The following is a 27,337-nucleotide window of genomic DNA, read 5'->3' as shown; positions in this document are numbered from 1 at the left end:
AGATTCAAAGTGCCCTGTAGGCAGGCTTCCTCTCTGACTTGGGAGTGTATGAATTGAGATATGGTTAAATCATAGCCTGGGAAATTGACCTAAGATTTACTCTTCTCCCATACGCATTCATGAACTTCTGCTGGTTTTCAAAAGAAGCCACTTAATGTCAGCTGGAAGAGGTTGGAAGAGGTTAAAAACATAAGAATGGCACTAACAAGATTTATGAAGGATCTGAGAAGATGATCACTTGATCAGATGGTATTTTGTCAGCTAGCCACATTTTTGAAGACCTGAAAACTAGGGATGCTTGTTTTTCTAAGAGTGGGCAAAGCTGGGTCCTGGACTCTGTGGAACCATATGACTAGAATAAACAATAATCTTTACTTGTATCAAATGAACTTCTATTCCCATATGTCTTTTGACATATTTTTACTAATCATATCACTGGGACCTCCTTGCAGAAAGATATCTCCATTTCCCATTCTGATCACTCCCAACTAGGAGTGAGATCAAATGAAGATGGCATGGACCATTTCTCCATGTGACAGCTCTCTGTGGTTGCCTTTTAACACTTCTGATGCCCTTTTTCTTAAGAATTCCCATTTCTTGTCTGGCACTGGTAGTGTGATCAATAAAAATGTAATGGAGTGAGGCTTAGAAACATGAGGAAATTTACTCAAGCTCTCCATTTATTGATGTGTCCATTTATGTTGTCAGGGAAGAAAAACTTTTCCACTCCCCTCTTAGGTTCATTACTTGGGGGGCTGCAAATTAAACTGACAAAAGATAGATTGGCAATAGAAAAGACAAAGTTTATTCACAGAAGTATGTGGGAGCTCACAGAAAATGTAGCTCAATGAAGTTGTTAGAATTGGGGCCTTATCTACTATTTTAACAAACGTTTTCAAAAGAAGAGTGTTAGAATTTCTAGCAACAATGTTGGTGGGAAATATGAGAGAAACTAACAAAAGGTAATGTTTGTTTTAGTAAGGTCTGTTTATGCAATTTTCTTTTAAAAGAGACAGCTTATCATCTCTGGTGACAGGAGTCACTCTTTACGTCTGGTACCAAAAAAAAAAAAAAAAAAAAAAAAAAAAAGACACAAACAACAACAACAAAAACACCTTCCTTAAAAGAGAATTTGTAACAGTTGAATGATTTCAGTAATATTTGCTTTTAAGCAGATGGGGAGAGTGCAGAGGAAGCCCCTTCCTGTATCTGTTGATCCACAAATGCCTTTAGCCCAAAACAGTCTTTATACCACGATGGTATAATGTCAATCCCTTCAGTGTGTTCGTTTTTTCAACCGATATTTGTCAAGCATGTGATATATGCCAAGTACTTGAGATACAAGAATACAAAATTATGTCCCTAGTCTTGTAAACTTACACTCCAGTAGAGAGCTAAAGAATAAGCAAGTGATATTATTTATTGTATACATACACATATGATTTCAGATAGTGATCTATATTGGAAAGAAAGCTGGTTAAGGGAATAGAAAATGATATTGAAGGTAGACTTGTTTAGACTGGATGGATTGGCACGGGTTCTCTAGGAGGCAATATTTGAGCAGATATGAGAGTTATTTAGAGCAGCAAGATTGGAGAATATTTGAACAAAATAATGTCAGGCAGAGGAACCAACAAGGGCAAGGGCACTGAACTCAAAAGAGACTTGACCTATCCAACAAGTAGCAAATATTTCAATGCAAGAGATGGTGGGGAAGTAAGGAGGTGCAAGTGTAGGCAAGGGCAAGATCACACAGGATCTTGCAGGCCATGAGAAAAGAATTCAACTCTTTCTGTAATTTTGACAGAAAATCATTGGATAATTTAGAAAAAGAGAATGAAGATATCTGACCTATTTTCTTCAAAGCATTCATTCTTCATTGCTGAGTAGAGATTAGACTGAAATGGAAGCAATAGTGTTACAGACAGATACACTGGAAGCCATCTTCCTAGTCCATATCAGAGGTAGTTCAGACTAGCATGGAGTAGTGGGTTCAGTAAGAGAGAGCTTATATTTAGGATACATTTCAAAGACAAAGCTGATACCATTTGCTGTGATGAATTAGATGTACAGTATGAGAATAATTGAGAGATGTACAGTATAAGAATAATTGAGAATAATTTCTAAGTTATTTGCTGGGGAAAAGTGGAGGAGGAAAATGTAGGGTAAAACTGGGGGCTTATCTACTATTTTAACAAATGAAGAGTCTTTTTTATTATCAGTGGCTCATTAGATATCCAAGTGGAAATGCTGGAAAGAAAGTTGAGTAGATGAGTCTGAAGCTGAAGACAGATACTGTGACTAGGATACTAATGTAAGAGTTGGCCGAACACAGTGACTCACTCCCATAATCCCACCACTTTGGGAGGCCAGGGTAGAAGGAGTACTTGAGCCCAGGAGTTCAAGACCAGCCTGGGTAACACAGTGAGACCTCACCTCTACAGACACACACACACACACACACACACACACACACACACACACACACACGCAAATTAAATTAATCTTGTGTTGTGGCTCATGCCTGTAGTCCCAGCTACTTGGGAGGCTGAGGAAGGAGGCTCACTTGAGCCTGGGAAGTCAAGACTGCAGTGAGCCTTGATCACACTGCTGCACTCCAGCCTGGGCAACAGAGTGAGACCTTGTCTCAAAATGAATAAATAAATACTATGGCAGTCATAGACTCTTAGATGGTTTTTAAAGACATGGGATTGGATGAGGTCTTCTAGGAGGAGAGTTTGGGAAAAGAGCCTGCGAATTTACTGCACCTTTCAAAACAGGAGGAAGAAAACAAAAAAAGAAAGCAACGTCTGTGACTTATAAAGAAAACCAGGCAAGTGTGATATCCCTGAAACCAAATGAAGAAAGTTCTTCGTGATAGAATCAAAAACAGTGTCAAATGTTGAAAATTCTATTAGACAAACACAAAAGAATAGACCATTGGGTTTTGCAATGTGAAGCTTAGTTGACCTTGATAAAAGACATTTTTACTGAGAGCATTAATCAAAAAACTATTTGTGATAGGTTAAAATATAATAGGAGTTGATGTAAAGACAGTGACTTTTACTGTACAGATATCGCTGATCATGCACTAATTAAAAGACATTTTTTGAGTATGTAATATGTTTTATGCCTTGCTAAATAGTACAAGCTGGGTTTAGTCAGGTGGAACAATATCAAGATCATTATATTATCCCAAGATAAGTATAGTAAAATCTGTGAAAAAATCAGAGTAGTAAGTCTCCAACAAACAGTAAGTCCCAGCTTCACAGATAAGGTGGTAGATGAACTCATCTGGGAGGCTGAGTAGAAGCTTGTCAGTATAGAGGGAAAACATCAGAAGTGTGGACAACAGCTTGAATAACCATGAAAGAAAAAAAAGATGATCTGCCCTGGAAATATTTAGAGGACTTACATGATTAGACACAAGATATTAGGGGAAGGGCATAAGGTGAATCGAGTCAATGAGGTCAAAGAGAAGCTAGCTGGAGGAAGAAGCAATCATAAAATGAATAAAAATGTATGTTCAAAGATTCTTTTTAGAAGGGTTACATAGGGTGGATAAGGGGAGAGAGACAGTAGATGCACATAATCAGAGACATGAAAAACCAATCGAAATCTGATGTAGATTATATGGTCCCCAAGGTTGAACAATTAAGTATGCTTTCAATTGCTATGTCCATGATAATATTTCATAACTGCAATCAGTGCTGAAGCTAAAGATAAATACAAACAATGTACTTCTGTGGTAAAATGTTATAGCTGGAAGTTAAAGATGCTTCTTAGCTAAACAGAAATATTATGTGCTCTGGATTACTTTCTGTTATAATTTAGCAACAAAATGTTGACATTGACCCTTGCATAATCAAAAACAAAAGGTAGTCTCTATTCAATGTCCACATTCTCAGAAAAAAATCAAGAAAATAAATTACTAGAAACGATAAATTATAATAATGTAATTAAATATTCTATTGTTTTATTTGGATTTAGTAAAGGAAGAAATGTTAAAATATATATTCCTGTGATAATATAATTTGTGTCTCAGAGGTAGGAATGAGGGCATGAAGTCAAAGTTTGATAATAAACTTCAAAGCTATAACTATGATCAGTGCATTAAAATTGGACAGTAAATTCCTAGAATTATCAGAAGTTGCTTGTAAAATTGAGAAAGTAAAGGATATACACAAAAATAAAGAACAGCCAATATGCTCAAAGGAGTCTAACTTTTATAATAGTCTTCTGTGTTATGGCTGAACTCTTCTGGTTTAGAAGGACACTTTGTTGCCTGGAAACAGGGCATGGAAAAAAGCCATCAAAATCATCAAAGTCATGTCATCGTTCATTCTTCCCATGAACAAAATAGAGGTCCTGAAAAGTCATCTTGCATTTGCTGTATTTTGTTGCATCTCAGATGCACATTTTTAAATTGATACATAATAATTGTATGTATTTATGGGATACATGTGATATTTTGATGCGTAAATACCATGTGTAATTATCAACTAAGGATATTTCTGGTATCCATCACCTCACACATTTACTATTGCTTTGTGTCGGGAACATTTCAAATATCTTATTATAGCTATTTTGAAATACAAAATAGATTGTCATTAACTATAGTCACCCTACTGGATGCACATTGTTTTTAACATTTCTGAAAACAGATACATCTCATAGGTGATGGTGTCACAGCTATGCATTGGTGTTTATTGCCTGTGCAGGTGCAAACATAACTGTTCATATTGTTGTCAACTAAATAGTAAAATTTATTTAAATGCATTTATTATAGTTATAAGCATAATATTTAGGTAGTTGAACTCTAGTTTTGACTCTGCTATTGACTAGCTGGGTTACTTTAATTTACTTAATTAATTTGGCCTTGAAATTCCTGATAAGTGAAATTACAACCTGAGTTTCTCCTGCTCTAATAGCCTGAGAAGTCAGTGAAATACACGAATTCAGATGTTGATGCTCTTAAATAGTGGGATTCCGGATATCTACTTGCCCTTATGGGAGGGAGAGAGGAGGCTGACTGAAGATTGTGATTTCCCTAGGAGGTTGTTAAAATCGGCCAGCTGAGGAAAGCTGAGACAGACCATAAATATAAAGCATGATACCTAGCCCTCAATGTTGAAAGAAAATCAAATCTCATCTTTGTGGTCTAAATATCAGTATGATGCAATCCTCTGTGTAGACCCATCCTGTCCTCTGTTGTTTTCTTTCTAAACACTAAAGCCCAGGTATGATCACATCCCTCCCCTATTTTCAAATTTCTGATGATTCTTCTTCTAATATCTACATTCCTTGCTGTGATGTCCAAAATCTATTAAAATCTGTTCATCTCTAATTGCCATATTGTGGTCACCCTATGCACCCTCTAAACCCACCATATGCCCTTCCTGTTGCTACTTGAATACAGCAGGCCTTCTATCTTGCTGTGTCTTTGCATTTCCTATTTAATTGTCTTTCTGTTCTCTAAATCACTCTTTCCCTGGACCAGCAACATCAGCACCATCTGGGAATTCATTAGAAATATAGATCCTCAGGCCTCATCTCAGACCTGCTTGATCGGAAGCACTGGAGAGTGGAGATGAGCAGCCTATAATTTAATAAGCCCTCTAGGTGATTCAATGCACACTAAAGTTTGAGAACCACTGTTCTAGAGCATTCTTTTATAACTCTCTTCTAACAATTATTAGATTGAATTACAGGGACAGGTTCTCCTTGAAAGCCAGGAACATTTCTTTGTCATCTTACTGTCTTCAGGGCATAGTACACTATTTGGCCCATAATTAAAGCTCAATAAATGCTTTCTGTGCCATTAAATCAGCTAATCAAATATATTGTTCATGCCCTTGAGGTATCTGAAATTTGTTTGCAGAATATAATATGTAACTCCGTAGAGTAACAAGAGAATAAATAATTGCCATAGATAAAAAACCAATATCCTCTGTATAATAAATTCTAGCCTCGCTCAATGTAAAATATTGGACTGGAGTTTCAGATTTTAAAAAGATTATTGGTAATTAAATCACCTGGAGAAATGCTTGCTGCAGAGATGGGACTTGAAAAATCCTAATAAACTGTTGTGAAGAGGTCGAAGTTGACGGGATCACAGGGATTGTGTGAAGTATGAACAGTAGTTGAGATTAAATTCCAGACTGCACAGTTGGGACTTGACATGGTTACCGAAAAGAAAGAACGTCTGGGGTGGTAGCAAGCTCTGAATTTAGACAATCTACGTTTATCCTAAGGAGAATATAGATACAGATAACTGAAGTTTGATTGAAGGGAACCTGATATATCACAAATAGTAAAAAGCTATAATTAATCTATGCAGCTATCAGCTAGCCACATAATATTTTTGGGCAAATACATTTGAACCAAAAGAAAGACATGGCTTATCTTTATAACAAAATGACTTACTGCTCTTTATTCTCCTGTTATCCTTACAAAAATATTTTCTAAATATTAATTATTATGCTGTACTCAACTTCTAGAAGCTATAGCTTTTATTAAAAAAAAAATGTTTAAGGAAACAGGCCTATTTGTCTTTGGGAGAAGCCAGGGAGAAAACAAAATATTGGAACATGTGTTTCTGCCCAGATAGCAATAAAAATAGGGTGAATTCCTGTCTTTTAAAATGGTATTTTTTCCATCCCTCTGTGTATATACATATCCTAGGATTATTATAAAATGCTGCATGTGTATGTGGAAATGTAACCTTATTGAACTGTTTTATGGACCTTTAAAATACATTTGTTGGTTTGGGGTACATACTAGCTATGTAATATAATCAGTATTATTTCTTATGTAAACAATGGATAAACTATTTCATAGTCCAGACATTTATTTGGTCACTGTTTGTAGAATGTCTGTTTTATTTACTTCTAAATTTGTATTTGAGAGATCTGCCTTCAATTTTGGATACTTCCACTGTAATATTCTAGGAGATGCTCACTTTCTTTTTCAGCACCTGACACAGTACCATCTGCCTCCTCTTTTCTTGCCACAAGTAATAGCAATTTTATAAAGGAGGATCACATTACAGAATTATAGGTGGTAAACTTTCTACCACCAGATTTACCCAAGTACCTGAAACACATTTTTTTCCAGAAGGAAATAGAATGTCCTTCTTGTGACTACACTGGTATTTTGCTTACAGCATTATGCTTTTTTCCCCTAGTGTAGCTAGCCATGTGGAACTGAAGCCATTAGCCAGCTCCTCATCGGATAAATGCTATCACCTGGGAAAAGAGGCAGAAAATACACTCTCTTCTCCATTAGAGTCTAAAAGAAGAGAATAATATGGGTAGTCGTGTTTACCACAAATTGGTAGAACTCCTTTATTTTAATTCTAAAACCGAATAACTTGATTATATGAATTCAATACTGACTGTCACACATTATTGCACGATGACAGAATGAAGGCTACCTCTATTGGATTTAAGTAGGAAATATATCTCAAATTCTTTTTTTTTTTTTTTTTTTTTTTTTTTTTTAATGTGGAAACGTTGATTCCAGAATCAGACTTAGCTCCAACTCTCCACACTATGAGTTTTGGTTTTTCATTTGCATTGTCATAGGAAACGTCTATAGGATGAATTAGTGAAGATTTTCCTCTACTATATGTTGCAGAATTAAACGTTTGAATTGGCAAAACCTTGATGTTCTGTTTGCCTCCCCAGAGAATGTAAAAATGAGTTGAAGGCAGCCCCTAATAGGTAAACCCTGCCCAATCAAACAAGAACGAGTGAAATTTGATTGGCAAAGTCAAAATGAAAATGTATAAGGCTGAACAGAATAAAGGAGGATGCACAGAAACTAAGCTGTAATATTATAAAAGTTGTAGCCATTGAAAAATAATTACTTAGGTTGGTTGTTTTCTTTACCTCATAGATATGAATGGTTAGATTTTGATGTTGGTGTTATTTCAGGTCTGTTTGTCAAGAAGTTGCTTAGTCAGCTGTCATTTAAGATAAAAACTATTTTAAGCAATGTTTAAGAGATTATATTGGAGACATTAGAAACAAAATATGCAGAGGGCAGAACTATCAAAATATAATAGAAAAATTACACTGCTATTTTATAATTTCCTCCTTTTTGGCATTTAACACAAAACCTTATGATTACACAAACCAAGCACTGCAAAATTGTTTAAAGGAAGAAAAGAGGAAAGAAGTAGCAGGCACTTCTGTGAGGACAGCAGACTAATCACTTCATCTCTGTATTTTTTTTTCAAATTTTTATATCTGTACAATGTCTTTTTCCAGCTCTAATATTCTGTGATTTGGTAATTTCCGCACCCACATTTTCTGTAATGAATTTTGTATGACATTACCTATTTTTGTACCAGATATTACCTGGCTCTAATTTCTTTTTCACCCTAGGAAATAAAATTATCAGATGAATTTCCCATTTTCTTAAGTTATTGATACAGGTCGCTCTTGGATATCCACATGATTAACTTTCATGCAGCGTATTCAATGAGGGCTTAAAGAAGAAACCATGTATCAGAGCCCCTTGTCTATATAGACTTTTAGATAAATAGAAATACATATTACAGAATTATTCTGGGTGCATAGAGTCTCTAAATACAAAAAAAAATGTGTTATAGCTGTTGATTCTTCTCAGATAGATTGGGTTTAGAGAGAAAACATTCTAAAAACTGAGCAGTAGAAACACAGTCTGAATCAAATGATGTGAAATTTTAGTTAACAAGTAAATACCACTTTTTTAGAATATGCAAATAATATTAGCATATTATGAAAAAATTATAGGCTTACAGATGATCATGGAGAAAAAATGTAAATATCTTCTTTAATATCACTTTCCTCAGCCAGCCCCTTTTAACATTTTGATACATTTTCATGTTCAAAAATTTCTTTAGTATTTTTGCTGTTATATAAATATGAATTTTAAACATTCACACTTTTATGAAAATGCAATAAGATACTGCTGTTTTATAACATGCTTTCTGAACTTTACAGCATGTAGTCTGTTCTAAGATGCTCCTGTGTTCTTAACTAATAAAATACCTCATGTTATTAAAAAAAATCTAAAAAATAATTACCAAGTGAGAGAAGAGGTTAGGAGTACAGACTATTAATAGCAAAGTTATATTATCTGTATTTTAATTTTTAAAAGTAGCTATAAGTATATATTATAAAACCAATTGCAGAGAAAAAAATCCCACCTTTGAATATATCTTTCTTTGGTTCGAAGACAATGGCCTTCTTTCTTTTTGTCATTCTATCAGTACCATTAACTCATTTTTCTGTAAATGCCATCATTTTATCACATGTCCTCAGGAAAAGGCACTTTTCTCTTTTAAGCTAGTGTTTGTTCTTGTTCTAATTTTATGATAATTTAACTAGTAACAATCCTGGTTCTATAAATACTGTTTCCTACTTGATCTATTACATTCTATCCATGAGAATTTAGACTGTTTTTATTGTAAGAGAACTCTCTGTAGCACAATATTCTTCTTTGCTCTTAAATTTCATTATTTTACGTTTTTAAATGACCTGATAGTATTTTGTTGTATATCTATCGACGTTTATTTAACCAGTCATACCTTGTTGGACATGTAAGTTGTTTACATTTTTTTGCAATTATCAAAATGTGGATGTAACTTGACTAAAGCATTAGGAATCTAAACAAAAAGCAACATGCAGTTGGCTGTCATCTTGCTTGGACCCCGTGAGTTATTATTTTCTTGTTTCTGGTGACAGTTCATCCTAAATCATTTCAGTATACAAAATGTTTTAAAGCTGGGGATGGATGGGGGGTAGAGAGTGTCAGTTAGTCCTCTAGGGCAGTCATATGAGCATCAAGTATCATGAGGTATAGTTGTTACTTGTAAAGTTATGGGTTGTCAAACCCAGTCAATATGTTTCTGGAATTGAAAAAGTCTTTGGACATTCTAATAATACTGCTGTTCAGTTTGCACCGACTGTTACCACTACTTAGACTTATCAACACTGCCCATGATGGTTAATTTTGTGCGTCGACTTGATTGGGCTACAAGGTGCCCAGATATTTGGTTAAACGTTATTCTGGGTGATTCTGTGCAAGTGTTATCAGATGAGAGTAACATTATATTGGTAGACTGAGTAAAGTAGATTGCCCTTCCTAATGTGAGTATGCTTCATCTAATTAATTAAAGGCCTGAATAGAACAACAACACTGATTCTCCCCTGAGTAAAAGGGAATTGTTCTGCCTGACTGCCTTCAAACTGGGATATTGGCTTTTTCCTGCCTTCAGACTCGAACCAAAATATTAGCTCTTCCTGTATCTCAAGTCTGCTGGACTTCAGATTGGAACTACACTATCAGCTCTCTTGAGTCTCCTGCTTGTTTGTTCACCCTGTAGATCTTGGGAATTGTCAGCTTCCATAATTGCATGAGCCAATTCCTTACCTTATGTGTGTGTGTATATTGTATATATATATAATTCCTTACCTTACGTGTGTGTGTTTGTGTGTGTGTGTGTGTGTGTGTGTGTGTGTGTGTGTGTGTATACATATTCTCTTATTACTTTTGTTTCTCTAAGGAACCCTGACTAATATACTCCTTATGATTCTTTCTACTCCTTAGAGAACTTCAAGGCCAAGAGCATAGCTGTCTATCCTGGCTCTTTTTCTTAATATTTAATAATCAAATCATAGCTATTTAGCTCACCTAAAAATAATTTGTTCATTAAGCCTTGCACTCCCATCTACTGAGGAACGTGGTACCTGTCTAGGAGCAGACCAGGAGGCATTTAAACCAAACAGTCAATGCCTCATCAAATGCATTTCTCTTTAACCTCATACAAAGATCCCCAGATGGAACGCACACAATAAAAATATTAGATCCCATTGATTTTTCTGATTTCTCAAGGACCGTTGCAGAGCTTCAAAAAGATGACTCCTCCCTTTGACTAAGCAAGTCCACTTGATATAAAAATAGATGTAAGTTTTGGCACAAAGGAAAATAAATCAGTTTTGCTGGGGTCCTAAGAAACATTTCCCTCTGCTTCTTGGTAATTTTACCTGCCAATTGATGGTATTAATCAAGTGGAGACTTTGAAGTGAAGTGTTAGAAGAAGAAGAAATCTCCATAATTTTATTAAGTATGGTGAAAAATACAGATATGGAGAGAAATGGCTGGGATTAGATGAAGCAAAACATAATTCAAGATCCTGATACAAATTGTACTTTCTGGCTCAAGGGAGGGAACAGAAAATTCTTGCTACATGGAAATAATCATAAATACCTGATAACAATGTAGATGTATTATAGACTACAAAAGCTGGAGTGAATTCTTATGGTTCCTTACTCAGACAGCCTCTCCTTCAGATGAAGAAACTGAAGCACAGAAAGCTCATTCTAGTGTTTCATATTGAAAAACCCATTCAAGTCTATTTTAATAACCTGTTACCAAAAATGAGGGAAATAATTTAACTTTAATGTTTCACTTTGCATTACCTTTTTTTCTGATTATATTTCTATCATTTTCTTGAGTTGAGCTCATTAATTACTGTGAAATTATGGTTATGGGTAGAGGTTAATTTTATACCTGTCCATCTTCTGGCATCTTATTTACAGTAAAAATCATTTTTAAATGGCTTCATTTTTAAAAAAATATTATTACAGTTGACATTTTAAAAGACACATCATGTATGTACTATAGAATATGCATTTTTATACTCTCCTTTATTAATTTTAATATTTTCCAGGTAGACCAATCAAGTGAACTAGAAATTTTTGGTTAGATCTATTAGACAGCATAAGTATGTTTTTCATCATTAAATTAAGATGAAAACACAATTTTACTTTAAAGTGTTTGACGTTTCCAGCCTTTATAAAGTCAACATTTAATCACATCTGAAATTTGCAGGAAAAAAAAATTTTGAAAGCCTGCAATTATTAACATTATTTCGGGAGAAAAAGCCACTTTGCCACAGAACTTTCATTTTTCTCTCATGAATTAAGTTTGATACAAATTATTCATTATGGTGAAGTTTAAACATAATAGAGTTTAGCTACTTCCACAAAAATACTATTCAATGAATTTCTACTTTGACACCTAACTGACCTTGTAATTAATGTTGTACACTATCCTTTTATTATATGCTGGATTATAAAATATGACTTATTAGCAGTATAAAGACACAAAGTTCTGAAATGCAATTTATAACCGTGAAAAGGAACTGAGCTTTGAGTGACAGTTAAATTTGAAGAGATCAGGTGATTATTATGAAGCATGAATAATAAATCATATTAAACTTAAGTTTTTGTTTAAATGATTGATATAATTGTTTTAGAAGAAAGTCTGCATCTAGCAAGTGGACAATAAAATGTGTATAAGGGAAAACATTTTTATGTGTGAAATAATTAAAATGAAAACAGTTTTCCACATTAATTCTTACAGTTTTAAAAATTTAAATCATTTAAAGTATCATAAATAGCTTTATTAATTTTCGGTTATAAATGTTACAATTTCTGTTTAAGCTGTTAATATAAGCGTTGCAAGAGCCGTTCTGTTTAAATATATAGTTTTCATTATTCAATAACAGCTACCATTTATTTAGTTCTTGTTGAGTGCAAAGGTACTGCACTGACATCTTTGCATATGTTCTCTTAATCTTACAATTCTTACCTGAGGTGTTTCTGTTTCTGCTGGAATATGGTCTCTCTGAATTGAACAAGGGAGTTGTTTTTAGTTATTATGATGAAAGATGGACACAGCTGGCACTGACATGTGTTGATAAGTGACTAGACTCTTTGTGATGCATGAACAGTGTTTCCCATACCCCTTTACATTCAAAGAGAGGAAACCCTGTTTATAGTTAATTTCCTCAACAATGTAATTCCATTTAACATATAAACACAAAGTGTGTTTTCTGTGGGTGTTTTTTTTATTGGAGCAGGGGACACGAGAATGCAGTGACAATTTCCAGAACTTTCCTAGGAGCTCTTTTCCATAGCAGAAAACTAGGTCTTAATAGCCTTACAACTCATGGTAATTGAGTGTTCCTTACTGCTCACCTGTACTCAGGGGGCATTTGAAAATTTCCACATTATAGGGGATTCTAGACGTAGACACAAGTGTCTGGTGTCTTCTGGTGTGGCCATGAAAGCATTTACACATTCCAAAGTATTTTAAAATAAAATACATATTGTTGTATTATGAATTATTTTCTGCCTTTTTTTATATGATGGTAAGAGCACGTGGCAGACAAGTTTATGAGATCTATTCATTTAATTTCAGGGTAGTAAAGAAGGATGTTACTAAATGTTTGTTCTAAAAAGGTAGACATTGGATATTACAGAATTCAGAACAGCTCTAAGCCCTATGCACTTTTAGTATTCGAGGACACAGGCAAATCTGGCCTCCAGTCCTGGTAGCTTCTTTACTATGTATATGATGTTGGGTGTGTTGCTTTACCTCTCTTGTTTTTACTTTTATTGGTAAGATAGGACTATTAATAATGCTTTATCATGGGATTACTGAGAAGTAGCAAAACACCTGTCATAATCAGAGCAAATAAAATGCTCAATAAATATGACTTATCAGAAGTATTTTGTATTACCTCCTGAAATACATCAAAACTATATTTTCCAATTCAAATAATATATAGTACAAAAATCATGCCTAAATTAACAGACTTGCAGTACGCCAATGAGAGAAGATAATCAATACTGATTTCTTCTTCGTTTGTGCTAAGCAATTCTCTCTCTGCCTCCTCAGTTGTTGCCCATCCCACTCCCAACCCCTGAACTCTGAGCAGGGTGCTGCTATGGCCAGTTCTGCCCAATGTTGAAAACACAAAATACTGCAACAGAACACTATGCCTGTCAGCTTAGCTCTCTTCTTTCTGCTAAATGACACTCAATCCTATTCTTTTGTTATAAAGGATATCCTAAATGAATGGCCATTGGGGGAAAAAAGGTTATATAAGACTATGCACTGTGTGAAACTGATGCAACCAGATAAGCGAAGTGAGTTTCTCTTAACCATTTACTGGGATCTAGAAATAAGTCTCTCCACTTAGCAGTGTTTATGGATATAATAAGCCTCCCTTACACATATGTCTGAAGCAAATCTGAGTCAGGAACAGTAGTGGTCTGATAAATATTTTGAAAACTTGCATTTGTTTTATTAAAGCAAACTGTTTATTAATAGTGTGCCTTATTTTTTTAAAGCAAAACGTTTATAAACAGTAGTCATTAGAGGCACTTCAGAGTGATTAATTGTGAGACCTTTAGGAATCGATTGTTTTGTGGAGCTTCAGCTTATAATTGAAATGTCATCAGAAGAAGTGTAAGACATAGCTTCAAGAGAGCCCATTTATGTGCTTTTGTTTTCAGCTAATTTATAGAGTCATCATGTGAAGAAAGATTCTTCTCGTAGTAAAAATCACTTAATAGTTGGAATAACACTTGATATTTAATCTTTCTTTCCACTTTATATCCACATTTATTCAAGTGCTAACAAGTGTGGGGCAGCAATGAAGCACTTTATTCCTACATTATAGTTCTCATAATATCTGCATGTGATTATTTTTCATTTATCACTAGCATTTATATAATGATCACTTTTAAAGTATACTGTACATTCAGCAGAATAATGATTATTAATAATTTGAACACTGTCAAGAAAATAACTGGACATGTCCTACAAGATAAGACTCGTATGATAGTGTCTCAAAACAATAGTGCTAACCAAGAAGAGTGCTACCAAGTTCAAAAGTAGTCACAGGGATTAACCTAAATGCAGCTCAGTTGGGCTAAAAATAATTTGTCTAAATTATGTGTTCCCTAACTTTGAGATTGATTTCTACAAGGGGATAAAATATTTTATAAATTTTCAGTGGTAGGCTATGTGCTTAAGAACTCCAACTTTTTTCCAAAGGCATTTGCATCTCTGATCAAAATAACAAGATCCAATCTTAGTTATAAATTGGGGAATTTTCACCAAAATAAGCAGTTATTCATTGCATAGGAAAACTAGTACAACTTAAAGCCAATTTGATTTCAATGAATGCATGATCAGCTCCATTGCCACTTGAGTGTTTTTTCCTTTTTCATCAGAAGATAGGTAGATCATCCTGTTTTATAGCAACTTTTCTCAAACCATATTGCCCATTTAAATAAATATAGATAAAGTATGCATTGAAATTCGACATTGATGTCATGTTATATTTCAGAAATAGCATATGGCCCTGTTTATTACTTTAAAATATTTTAGATATTTTAAAATGCCCATCGATGATAGACTGGGCAGGGAAAATGTGGCACATACACACCGTGGAATACTATGCAGCCATAAAAAATGATGAGTTCATGTCCTTTGTTGGGACATGGATGAACCTGGAAACCATCATTCTCAGCAAACTGACACAAGAACAGAAAATCAAACACCGCATATTCTCACTCATAGGTGGGTGTCAAACAATGAGAACACATGGACACAGGGAGGGGAGCATCACACACTGGGGTCTGTCGAGGGGAAATAGGGGAGGGACAGCATGGGGAGAAATGCCAGATATAGGTGATGGGGAGGAAGGCAGCAAATCACACTGCAATGTGTGTACCTATGCAACAATCTTGCATATTCTTCACATGTACCCCAAAACCTAAAATGCAATAAAAATAAAAAAAATAAATATTATATAGTATTTTCTACAGAAACTATGTTATACAACCTAATTATTCATTTAAATGTGTGAATTTTTAAATAAGTAAAGCCATTTACTTATTTAAGAAGTAAATAAGTAAAGGCATTAAAATTTTCCAGTCTGTCCTTCATCCACCTGGCCTTTGAATGAGTTAGGAACAGTACAGGAAGCTAGTACAAACTTAATTTTTGTAAAAATAAATGAAATCATCCTGTTATTTATTCAACACACTGTGTCAATAAAATCATATACTTTGAACGAATTCGCCTCAGTCCGTTTTCTGTTGCTTGTAACAGAATACCTGAAAATGGGTAATTTTTAAAGAAAAGGATTTTACTTCTTACAGTTGTGGATGCTGAAAAGTCCAAGGTCGAGGTGCCACATCTAGTCAGAGACTTCTCCCACCCAAGTACCAACCAGGCTCAACCTTACTTAGCTTCCAAGATCAGATGAGTCTGGCTGCGTTTAGGCTGGTATGGTTGTTGACTTGTTAGAGTCTTTTTGCTCATTGGGACACAGCAGAGGCCTGAGGCAGTGCAGGACATTACATGGCAGGAAGGCTGAGTATTCTAATGTGTTCATGTCTCTCTTCCTTTTCTTATAAAGTCATGAATCCCATTCCCATGATAACCTATTAACCCATTAATTTATGAATGGATGAATCCATTCATAAGGGCAGAGTGTCCTTATGACCTAATCACCTCTTAAAGGCACCATCTCTCAGTGCTGCCACATTGGGGATTCAGTTTCCAACACATGAAATTTGGGGGACACATTCAAACTGTAGCAGAATTGTAATAACATATTACATATAAGCAATGTTCTTGTTGATTATAATTATTATATTGGTAAAGTGTTAATTCCTCTAAACAAGGGATAAATTTTCAGCTTATTATAATAGTTTTAAATTTATAAGTTGATATGAATAAAATCTGGTAAAGGCTATTTTTAAGAAATGGAAAAATTGGAAATGTTTAGAAAATAATTCAATAAATCTTATGTATAAACTGGGTTCATAGTTTATGTGAAATCCTGGGAACCAATTGCAAGGGGAGGATGAGAACAAGAGTGGGAGTAAACGTTAATTGAGGGTGTGTTATAGTTCTAACTTCTGTTATGTCCACTATGTGACTTTTCCATATATGAGGTTTCTAAGCTTCTTCATGGTAATCCTAAATTGAGCTTTAGAGAGTTTAGGGTGAGTTACGCACGCACATAAAGCCATATAGTACTAAAACCTATATTTGAATTCTGGCCTCTCTGACATCTTTTAACCACTACTCCTTCTTCATATTAAAACTCCAAATCTAGGTGAAAAGAAGAAAACTCAGAAAATGTTATGCAACAAAATATAACAAAATATGATGTATATAAACACTTATACAGAATATCACTAATATCTTTACTATAAAAAGACTCTGATATAAACATTTTGCATAATTCATGGGGAAGTGTTAGTCATACTGTCTATGATGAACTGTGCATGTATCTGATAAAACTCTGGCAACCAGACATCAACTTGTAGGCATAGATACTGAGCACTAAATATTTGCCTCAAGAAACTTAAAGAATAAAGCCAAATGAATAGGAACATGGAAATGAATATGAGATAAAGTCCTCCTAAAGCAATTGATGTATTTGCTGCTGGGTTATTGTTCAAAGCAAAAGAAGTATGGTGAAGGGAGATGTGAAGCTAAAAACAGAATGCTTAGAAGGAAATGATAGCAGGAGGGAAGCAAAGATGGGTTGAAGCTCCTAAAAAGCAGTCACTGAACAAATAATACAGAAAGCTAAGCCTTTGAAGGTTGCACAGGATGTAAGAAACTTTACTCAGGAAAGAGGAGGCAAAGAAAACCCCTCCAAAGAAAAGGTGTACAGTATTTTCATAGACAAATTGACAGATAGCCAAAGATATGTACCATGCTATGTTTTCTCATTGTAACTGAAGACAAACTGGGGTTATTTATGTTTTGAAAAAGCATAAATCTAAAAAGCAATTGTAAAGGAAGAAGCGATGAAAATATGTGTTAATACAGAAAACATGGCTCTGAGGCTTGAAGCTTCCTTGTGAGATAAATGCATTTACATGTTCTGTAGTAGCCAAATATATATGGGAAAATAATAGGCAATGGTTTTCTTTCCTTTTTTATCTACTCACTTGAGAAGAGGTAGACTATCTGGAGGAAGCTTTTCAATTAAATGAGGAAGAAAGTTAGGTGATTGTGTAAATAATATATATGTTCAAGATAATGTAAGATCTTTGTGTAGTTTTCAGAACTTATCTTTAATAGCAGTTTCTTCTGGGAATGCGGGAGTTTAAAGACGAAGTGTTAGATGTTATTTTTTTTTCCTTTTTACTTCTCACTTTCACAGTGCAATTAACAAACAAATTTGATTACAAATAGATCTCCGAGAGAGGCAAATGCATTGAATCCAGAAGTAACAAAAAATTTGATCATATTTAGTTATGCACAAGGTCAGATGGTGATAAAATGAGGATAAACTGAATTTGCCTATTAGTCAGATTGGTTTATTTTATACCAGTCCTAGGGAAAAGACACATCATGGTAGGATACATTCTTAGTATCAATTTATTCCTAAAAGCAATTTTCAAAGGGCACACTGCAGGCCATAGATTTGCCTCACAAATTTAAAGGCCTAAGCCCTTAACATGCACAGCAATATACTCAGAGACATTTAGAAAGATGATGATTCTGGAACTTTTTAATGTCCCCAATCATTAACAATGATTAAAATTAATATTCAACATTCTATATTTACCAAGCCAATAAAGTACACTAATGTATTTTAAAAGGGGTTTAAAACGAAGAGATAAAACAAACAAAATGGGTTTGATGTAAACTTCATGAAAACTTAAGTTAAATCAGTCAGATTATTTTGGTTTGTGAGTCTTCTGATGGAAGTGATCACATTTAGCCCAGGGAGAATAAGAGAAGGTGAAGAATGAGTATGGTGCTGAATTTACTGAGATGATTATATTGTTTGAGTTAAATAACTTGTATTGAGCAATAATTATGTGCCAAACATTGTGCTAGGAGCAAGCAATGCCAAAATTACATGGGTAGAAAGAGAGCATGAATTATCTAAAATGAGTTAGAAACATCAGTGTTTTTCAATGTGGAGCCCTGACTTCACCTGAAAATTCTCTTTTTCAAACAAGGTAGTTTATGAAAACTGGACTATTAGCAAAGCAGGATAGTCATGCCATCATTATAGTACCTGGCATAAAATGAGAATTTTTAGTCATTTGTGCTTTCATTTTATAATCAGTAAAATCCAAGGTAGAACAAACTATTACTTTTCCTGTATAATGGAGTAGTATTTGAATTCTACCTAACTTGAATTTTTGCTGGAAAGTATGCTTTTTTGTTTCTCTAAAATGGTACTATATATCTATTTATTTATATAATATTTACATATATGTACATTTATATGTATACACATACGTAAACTATATACATATACACACACAAATTCTCTATATACAAACATGTATACATACATGCATACATATGCATATATCACACAAATACAGGCACATAATTTTCAAGATCCCTTTTAGATTTTTTCCTTGAAGAGCGTATTATCTGAATTTGTTATGAGTTTTTATAGTCATGTTCTTCGAGTGCTTTTGGTGTTTATCTGGTTGTCATGAAACCACTTGCTAGCAGTGTGAGGAAGTTGTACAAAGCCTGAATCTAGACTGACTTTCATACTAACTTTATTGGTCAAAAAAGGTAGATGTAAATGTAACATAGTCCATGTTAAATATGGGAATAAGACAGATGTTCAAGCCATAGCTTCAGCCTTTATTAGCTGAGATTTACTGGAAGAAAATATTTCCTGAACTGTGAAACAAGCAAAATGCCTACCTGACAGACTTCGTTAACATTATTAAATGATATGATATAGTAAAAGAATTTGTATACTGTAAAGTACTTGGTCAACATTAGGAATTTAGTTATTATAGGTATTTCCATATACATGTTGTATTTAGAATTCCCTTTAGTTTTAAACTTAGTGTTGACTTGTATTTTAACTAAGTCACTTTATATATCTGGTCCCATTATACAGGTAGCTAGTTTTCCTTAGGATTTGAAAGTGATCTTTATAAACATTCATCAACCCAAATGCCCATCAGTGATAGACTGGGTGAATGAAATATGGCTCATACACCATGGAATACTATACTAGCCATAAACAAGAATGAGTTCATGTCCTTTGCAGGGACATGGATAAAGCTGGAAGCCATCATTCTCAGCAAACTGACACAGGAACAGAAAACCAAACACCGCATGTTCTCACTCATAAGTGGGAGTTAAACAGTGAGAACACATAAACACAGGGAGTGGAACATCACCCTCCAGGGCCTGTTGGGGGTGGGAGTCAAGGGGAGGGAGAGCATTAGGACAAATACCTACTGCATGAGGGGCTTTAAACCTAAATAACAGGTTGATAGGTGCAGCAAACCACCATGGCACATGTATACCTATGTAACAAACCTGCACATTCTGCACATGTATCCCAGAACTTAAAAGTAAAAAATTAAAAATTTAAAAAGAGAAACTGCAGATATTGATCTAAAAAATTCATTAATGGAGATTAAAGGATTATTTCTAAGTAAACTACTCTTGAACTATTAAATCTCTTTCTTTAAGAATTATCTTTGCTATTAAAGCCACTCAGACTCAATTCTATTAAAGCTGTCATTGTTCTAGTGGATTTTAAACAGTAATACCTGAATAAATTAGAAATATGCAAATCTGTATTACATATGACATTTGGAGAGCAGAAGAGTTTGGTCATCTGGACTTATGCTAAAGTCTCAGAAAAATCCACTTGTCTTAATGATGGTTGACTCGCTCATGCTATGAACATACAGTCTTGGTTTTATTTTTTAAATTAATTTTGTATCTTTTTATTGTACTTTAAGTTCTGGAGTACATGTGTAGATCTTGCAGGATTGTTGCATAGGTACACACATGCCATGGTGGTTTGCTGTCTCCATCCCCCCATCACCTACATCAGGCATTTCTCCCAGTGTTATCCCTCCCAACCTACCCACCCCCCGCTGTCCCTTCCCTAGCTCCCCACCCCCCAACAGACCCCACTGTGTGATGTTCCCCGTCCTGTGCCCATGAGTTATCATTGTACAATACCCGTCTATGAGTGAGAACATGCAGTGTTTGGTTGTCTGTTCTTGTGTTCGTTTGCTGATAATGACGGTTTCCAGATTCATCCATGTCCCTACAAAAGACATGAACTCATCCTTTTTTATGGCTGCATAGTATTCCCTGGTGTATCTGTGCCTCATTTTCCTTGTCCAATCTATCATTGATGGGCATTTGGGATGGTTCCAGGTCTTTGCTATTGTAAACAGTGCCACAATGTACATACATGTACATGTGGCTTTATAATAGAATGATTTATAATCCTTTGGGTATATACCCAGTAATGGGATTGCTGGGTCAGATGGAATTTCTATTTCTAGATCCTTGAGGAATCGCCACACTGTCTTCCACAATGGTTGAACTAATTTACACTCCCATCAACAGTGTAAAAGTGTTCCTATTTCTCCACATCTTCGCCAGCATCTGTTGTCTCCAGATTTTTTAATGATTGACATTCTAACTGATGTGAGGTGAATCTAACACTTGTTTTAAGTGATTGAATGATGTACATAATCTGTTAGTTGTACTCAGAATCTCACCTCCCTGGGACCTCAACTCTCCAGCAAAATCTCTGCTTTGTTTATTTTCTAACATGGTAAGAGCCTTCAGTTATGTTATGCTGAGGCTTTTCACTGTTAATAAAATATTAGAAATGGACATTTTTGAAGGATCTTTTCTAAATGAGTCCCTTGGAACTTCAAAAAAATATAGTTTTTTAGCTTAGTGTCTCCTAAGCATGGTCTCCTATTTTTTTTCTTGGTAACATAGTGCTTAGATTATTCAAATTAGTAACCATTATTTTTCTCATGGCTAGAATTCTGGAAACTGTTATGGAAATCATTGAGTATAATTTAATGCCTTTTCATTTTAAGAGCTACGTCAAGGCAGCATAGAATTGTATTTTCTTGCAGGGGCTCTGGAGTCAAAGAGGCCTGAATTCAAATCTTGGCTCCACCAATTTCTGTGGAACATTGTTCATGTTACATTTGCGAAACTTTTGTTTCTCCATTTGTAAAGTGAGGTTTTGGGGATGATTAAACAAGATAACATGTGAAATATTTAATGAAAATGTCTTTGTTAGAGGATTTATTATGTTTAAATTTTGATTACACATGACACATGTCAGGGATCATGCTATGTACTTCAGATAGAAAGATGGCTAAGATATCATGCCTGGTTTTTAAAAACTTATAATCAACCTTAGTAGAAAGATATGTAAATGTCTTACCATTTAGCCAGGCACATGGTATATGTGCTTAATTCATACTAGCAGCCACTACAGTTATCATCATTAATAATGAGCTTCCAACTACATAAAAATGCTTTTAATCCATAGACAATCCAATCAGAAACAAATTTTTATAAAAATAATGTGAAAGAAGCAAGAATTAAAATGAAAGATTGACTTTTTTTCCTAATTGATTGTATTTTCTTTCACATTTACAAAATTGATAAGAAAAATACTTTAATTTCTATGTGATATAGAGAACTAGAATGTACTTTGATGTAAATTATTGTTACCAGTGCTGTTCAACTTTTATCCACAATTTACTAAGCACCTACATTTAGACAAAGGCACTATCCAGCCCCTTGGGGAGGTTTTCAGATGATTGATATACAAACCTGCTCTGAAGGAATTTCAGATTATCTTGGGGGAGTGAAATAAGGACTTTAAACAACCCAAGAGTACTTAGAGAATTTTCTGAAAGTAATTTTATCAGTGAAAACTTGTTACATTAAAAGAAACTGTCATTCTGAGTTCCATAAATCTAGGCTTGAAACTATGGAGCTGTCTTAAATGACATTTCACTTTCACCTTTTACATAACCACTCACTAGGTCTTCTCCTTTAACTGTGTTTCTCGTATAATCATTTTTCTTTTTCTTAATATGATCACAACTATCATCACCACCAGCATCACTACTACCACCACCTCTCTTCACTTAAACTGAGATATTTTATATTTCTCTCACTACCATCATTTTCACAAAGTGAAAAGGTATATTTTAACAAGCAAAAGAATAGAGGGAAGTAGAAGTAGCTCGAGGCAGTGGACAATGATTCAGAAAGACAGGGCTAGGGCTCTATTACTTGCTCAAGTTATGCAATGACTCTGGACCTGTTTCTTTGCCTCTGAAAGGAGGAATGATCTCCAAGCCCTTTCAAACTTTTTTGGCAATTGGCCTTCAGCATATCGTTTAAATGCCATCATCCACTGTCCTCTGATTTGTCTCATGTTTTTCTAGCCCCATGGTCTCCTGTTTGCCATTTACCCCCAAGAAAGGTACAAATTACATCCATCATCACAAGAACCTTGCTCAAATCCCATTGCCACCATGAAAGTCTGCTATACCTATTCTTGAAATCCATCATTTCTTCAAAGTCCTATACAGCTCATTTGATATTTACTGCGTACTTCCACAAGCCACTAAGCATTGTTTTGTGAATACGTGACTTACAGCCTTAGCTTGAATAAAGATACTTGAGAATGAAGACCATTTCTTGACTATCTTCCTTGTTTTAAGTACCCTTTAGGCCTATGATTTTTACTATAATAAGTAATCAATAATTATTTCTTGGTTCTTTCTTGCACATCTGAATAACACTATGCAAAGTGATAGGATGATTTTTATAAGGAGGTCCTACACTGGAGATTATTGTGTATTTCTTAATGCTGTTGAAGGAAGAGATGTGTATCAAAAATAAATAGACTCTAACAAACATTAATTTATATTTCTATTATCTTTTTTTGTGTTGAGATATCTCACAAAAATAAACATTTTGGCATTATTCATATTACATATTTGCTGTGAATATTTGTAAATAAAGAAAAATACATATACACCAGTAATTATCTTGGTTATATTGGCAAACTCTTCAATTATACAATATTGTTACATAGATTACATATCTATGTGAATACTGGAGTTTTAACAATATTGTGTGTTTGCAAATATTTTATTTATGATTGCCACTAATTTCTATTGCCATATCAAGAACTATTTATAAGTTGCTCTAAAAACTAGTAAAGTATATTTGACTATAGTCACTACTGCCTACTTTGGTAAAGGCCAAATATATAAAGACTTTTTAATCTGTTAACAAATATTGAAGATTTTTTAACCTGTTAGCAATCAACAGGACTCTTGAAGTTAGTTCCTAAGAGAGTAAATATTGCAACTTGCAAGGCAAGATTATCTTCATCTCTTCTTATTATGTAGCATTATGTTAATGAGCAAAGAGCCACTGTGGTTCTTTCTTGTATTTCTTAAAATCATTTTTCATAACCTCATTGATATCTCCAGTAAATTTAGGTGAGCTTTTTTTAAAAAGAGGGTTGAAATTACATTTTAAACTAATTTTTCTTGTTACACAGAGTTGAAGTATCTGAGGGTTTTATTGAAGGCATAAAAAATTTTATTTGTTATTTTCTGTGAAATATAGACAATTTAATTCGTTGTCATATCATTAATTCTGTGGGCTATTGTCTTAATTCTGGAGGCACAAGCTGTTTTCCTACCACTGAAATAGAGGAATCAAAATATGTTCCTTGCTCAAAGCACAGAAATGGCATGCTATATAATATGCTTCTTGATTAGTTATAAATCTCATGTGTTAAATTACATCCCAAATATTTCAATATGTTTTATGACTTTAATAGTTTAATGGTAATTTCTAATTTGGTATTTGTTAACCTGTCTTGCTTTTTAAATATTTTACTTTTAATGCAGTAATTAACATATTTTAATAATCTTCTAGTGGTTTTAAAAATGGCATTGTATAGAGCTAGCTGAATATTTTTGAGCATTTATGTTGTAAACACTTTCTTAGTAAAACATAAATTGCTACCATATGATCCAGCAATCCCAGTACTAGGTATTTATCCAAAGACAAGGAAATCAGTATATTTGAAGAGATATCTGCCCTCCCATGTTTATTGCAGCACTTTTCACACTAGCCATTATATGGAATCAACCTAAATGTCCATCAGTGGATGAATGGAAAAGAAAATGTGGTATAAAATAGAAATTGATACTTTAATATAATATAAAACACACTCATATTCTTCTCAGTTGTTAACTATTGAGTCATAGATTTATAGAATTATATTGTGAAGACTAAAGTGATTATTAAAGTAAGAAATTATTTTTTCCATTATATTTAACTTATTTCATACTTTATAGTTAGCGCCAATGAGCAAGACTATTGAATACAAAAGCCAATTAAGTAGTGGTGATGCTACAGTATGTAAGGGAGAGCCTTCTAGAAAGGAACTATAACAGTGAGCAATAGAAATAATGAATGAGTGTAAGGTCACTTAGTGTTAAAAACAGCTAAAATATAGTACAAATAAGTTGCATTTTAATGGTGATATTATATCATTTCACCTCGATGTTTTGTTACGAAAATTGTTCAGGAAGACTTCTCTGAAGACCAAGGGAGCTCTTCCCCTAAATAACTCCAAAGCCACTCCTGTGTTTCTTTTTTTAAACAAGTGAAACTAATGTGATGAACATTTTTGAGAAAGTATAAAGCCAAAATACTCCACTGCATAGCTGTTTCTGCAGCTATTGTGTTGATTTGTTACATTATTCAACTTTGGAGTCTCTACATGTATCTAGTGTTACGTCATTACTCTAAATCAAACATATATAGATAAATTAAATAAATGAGATAGCATATGTAAATCTCATGACCCAGTCCCTGCACTATTTTAAAATAGAGATACCAAAGAATTGCTTTCATCTTCTGAAAGCTATATAGTGGTGCTTCTTCAAATAAAAATTCCTTCTACTGCTGCTGCTGCTATTGTATCTTTCTCTATGTGGTACTGAAATAGAAAGAGACCCAAAAGGGACCTTGTCTGAAATGTCCCTCATTTAAGCTGTTGCTGCCTAAGCAGAAGATGGAAAAATGTAATAGGAGTAAATTACATTTTAAAGCTTACTCCTAAAGTAAGTTTTAAAGGTGGAATAAACCAGCGGATTATGGTGTGGGTGAATACTTTCAGATGTTAACCAGGAGCTCTGCTTGCATGCTGGGACTTGCCCATGCCTCTTCTAGATTGAAGCACTATATCATGCACAACCTAATTTCAAAAAATCTTTAAACTACTGGAAATTGAACCCAGAGCATGTCTCTAAGCCAGCCTTTTCATCTTGACAGCAAATCATAGCATGAACCAGTCTGTTAAGGATGCTGCTGGTCTCCAGGCAAATTTTAAATGTTGAAATAATGAGTCATATTTTCTTGAAAATCCTGTGCACCAAAGAAAAGTTAGTCATTTTATATATGGTGAATATTAATATTAACATTTTCTTAGGTAATCTGATAAATTATCAGATTTCACTTTTGGCTCTTTTTAAGACAGTTATGCCTCAGAAATATTAGTAACCCCCCAAGCCCTTGTACTCATCAGTATGTTCACTACTAGCTGTCAGAAATTCTTGAAAAGTTCTTATAATTATTACAGTATTTCCTTACTTTCAACTCTTAATATATGGGTAATATTATGTCTTGTAGTGGATATTTTAACAACATGACTCAATGTTCTGATAACATTTCTTTTAGTATATTTTTTAGTAACATGAGTATTAACTGTAACTTTAAAAATCTGTGGATTCGATATGACCATTTTAAAATGTTTTAAACGTGTAAAATCTGATGGCTTTTAAGTTTAGTTCAGGCTATAGATCACCTGTGGAGATTGGAGCTGACAAAAAATAGCTTAAGCAGCCCTTTGAGTATTCTAAAATAGGGATGTTCTCCAGACCATTGGTTTCTAAAGCTTCCTTTATTTCTTGATGTTGAGCTTTCAGGATTTAGCTACAATATTTACTCAACATCTAAGCCATGCTTTTTTATCAGTCCTGTTTCATATCTCTTATAATCAAACTGCTTATCACTGAAAAATATATATAAGTTTCTATGTATCTGGAAAAATTCTCTGGTGTTTCTTAGATATGGATTTTGATGTGTGGAATTAGAATTCAATTCAAGGATAACAGGATGTTGTCCCCCCCAAAAAAATCTAAGAAAATCAGCTTTTCTTTAACAGTCTGTCAAAGCTCCTGACTAGTAGTTTATCAGCACTATTTTGCCATAGATTTCTTCTCTTCTTTCTCTGAAAAAAATCATCTGCTGCTGCTAAGCCATAAGTGTGTTCCCACTGTGCCTGAGATGTGTGGTATAAAAAAAAGGGCATGGCCTGAGTTAAAAGTGCTACATTTAAGCCAGAGCTGGCTTATTTATTAGTTATCAAATCATTGGACAATGACAGAGCATGCTTTTCTCTTGCAATACCTATTGCTGAAAATTAAATGTATGAGCAGAAATATCAGAGAGGGGGACTGGCTGGTCATTCATTAGTTAAGCCATTCATTCTTCCTTCTTATGACAGTGCCTCATAGGATGGCCTGTGTTGAAGCATCTCCTTTGACTAGGGTCTGTCCTGTAGCATTGAGTTGGCTCACCTAGA

The 27,337-nt window shown here is 34.2% G+C and overlaps 1 protein-coding gene across 11 annotated transcripts in view; it reads left to right on the top strand.

Moving 5' to 3' along the window:
* The window catches only part of DMD (dystrophin), a 2,654,855-nt gene that overhangs the window by 1,618,667 nt on the left and 1,008,851 nt on the right, over positions 1-27,337 (top strand). The window lies entirely within an intron of this gene.

Source organism: Saimiri boliviensis, chromosome X (assembly GCF_048565385.1).
Source record: "Saimiri boliviensis isolate mSaiBol1 chromosome X, mSaiBol1.pri, whole genome shotgun sequence".
Lineage (NCBI taxonomy): Eukaryota > Metazoa > Chordata > Mammalia > Primates > Cebidae > Saimiri > Saimiri boliviensis.
This window is presented reverse-complemented; position numbering and strand designations above follow the sequence as displayed.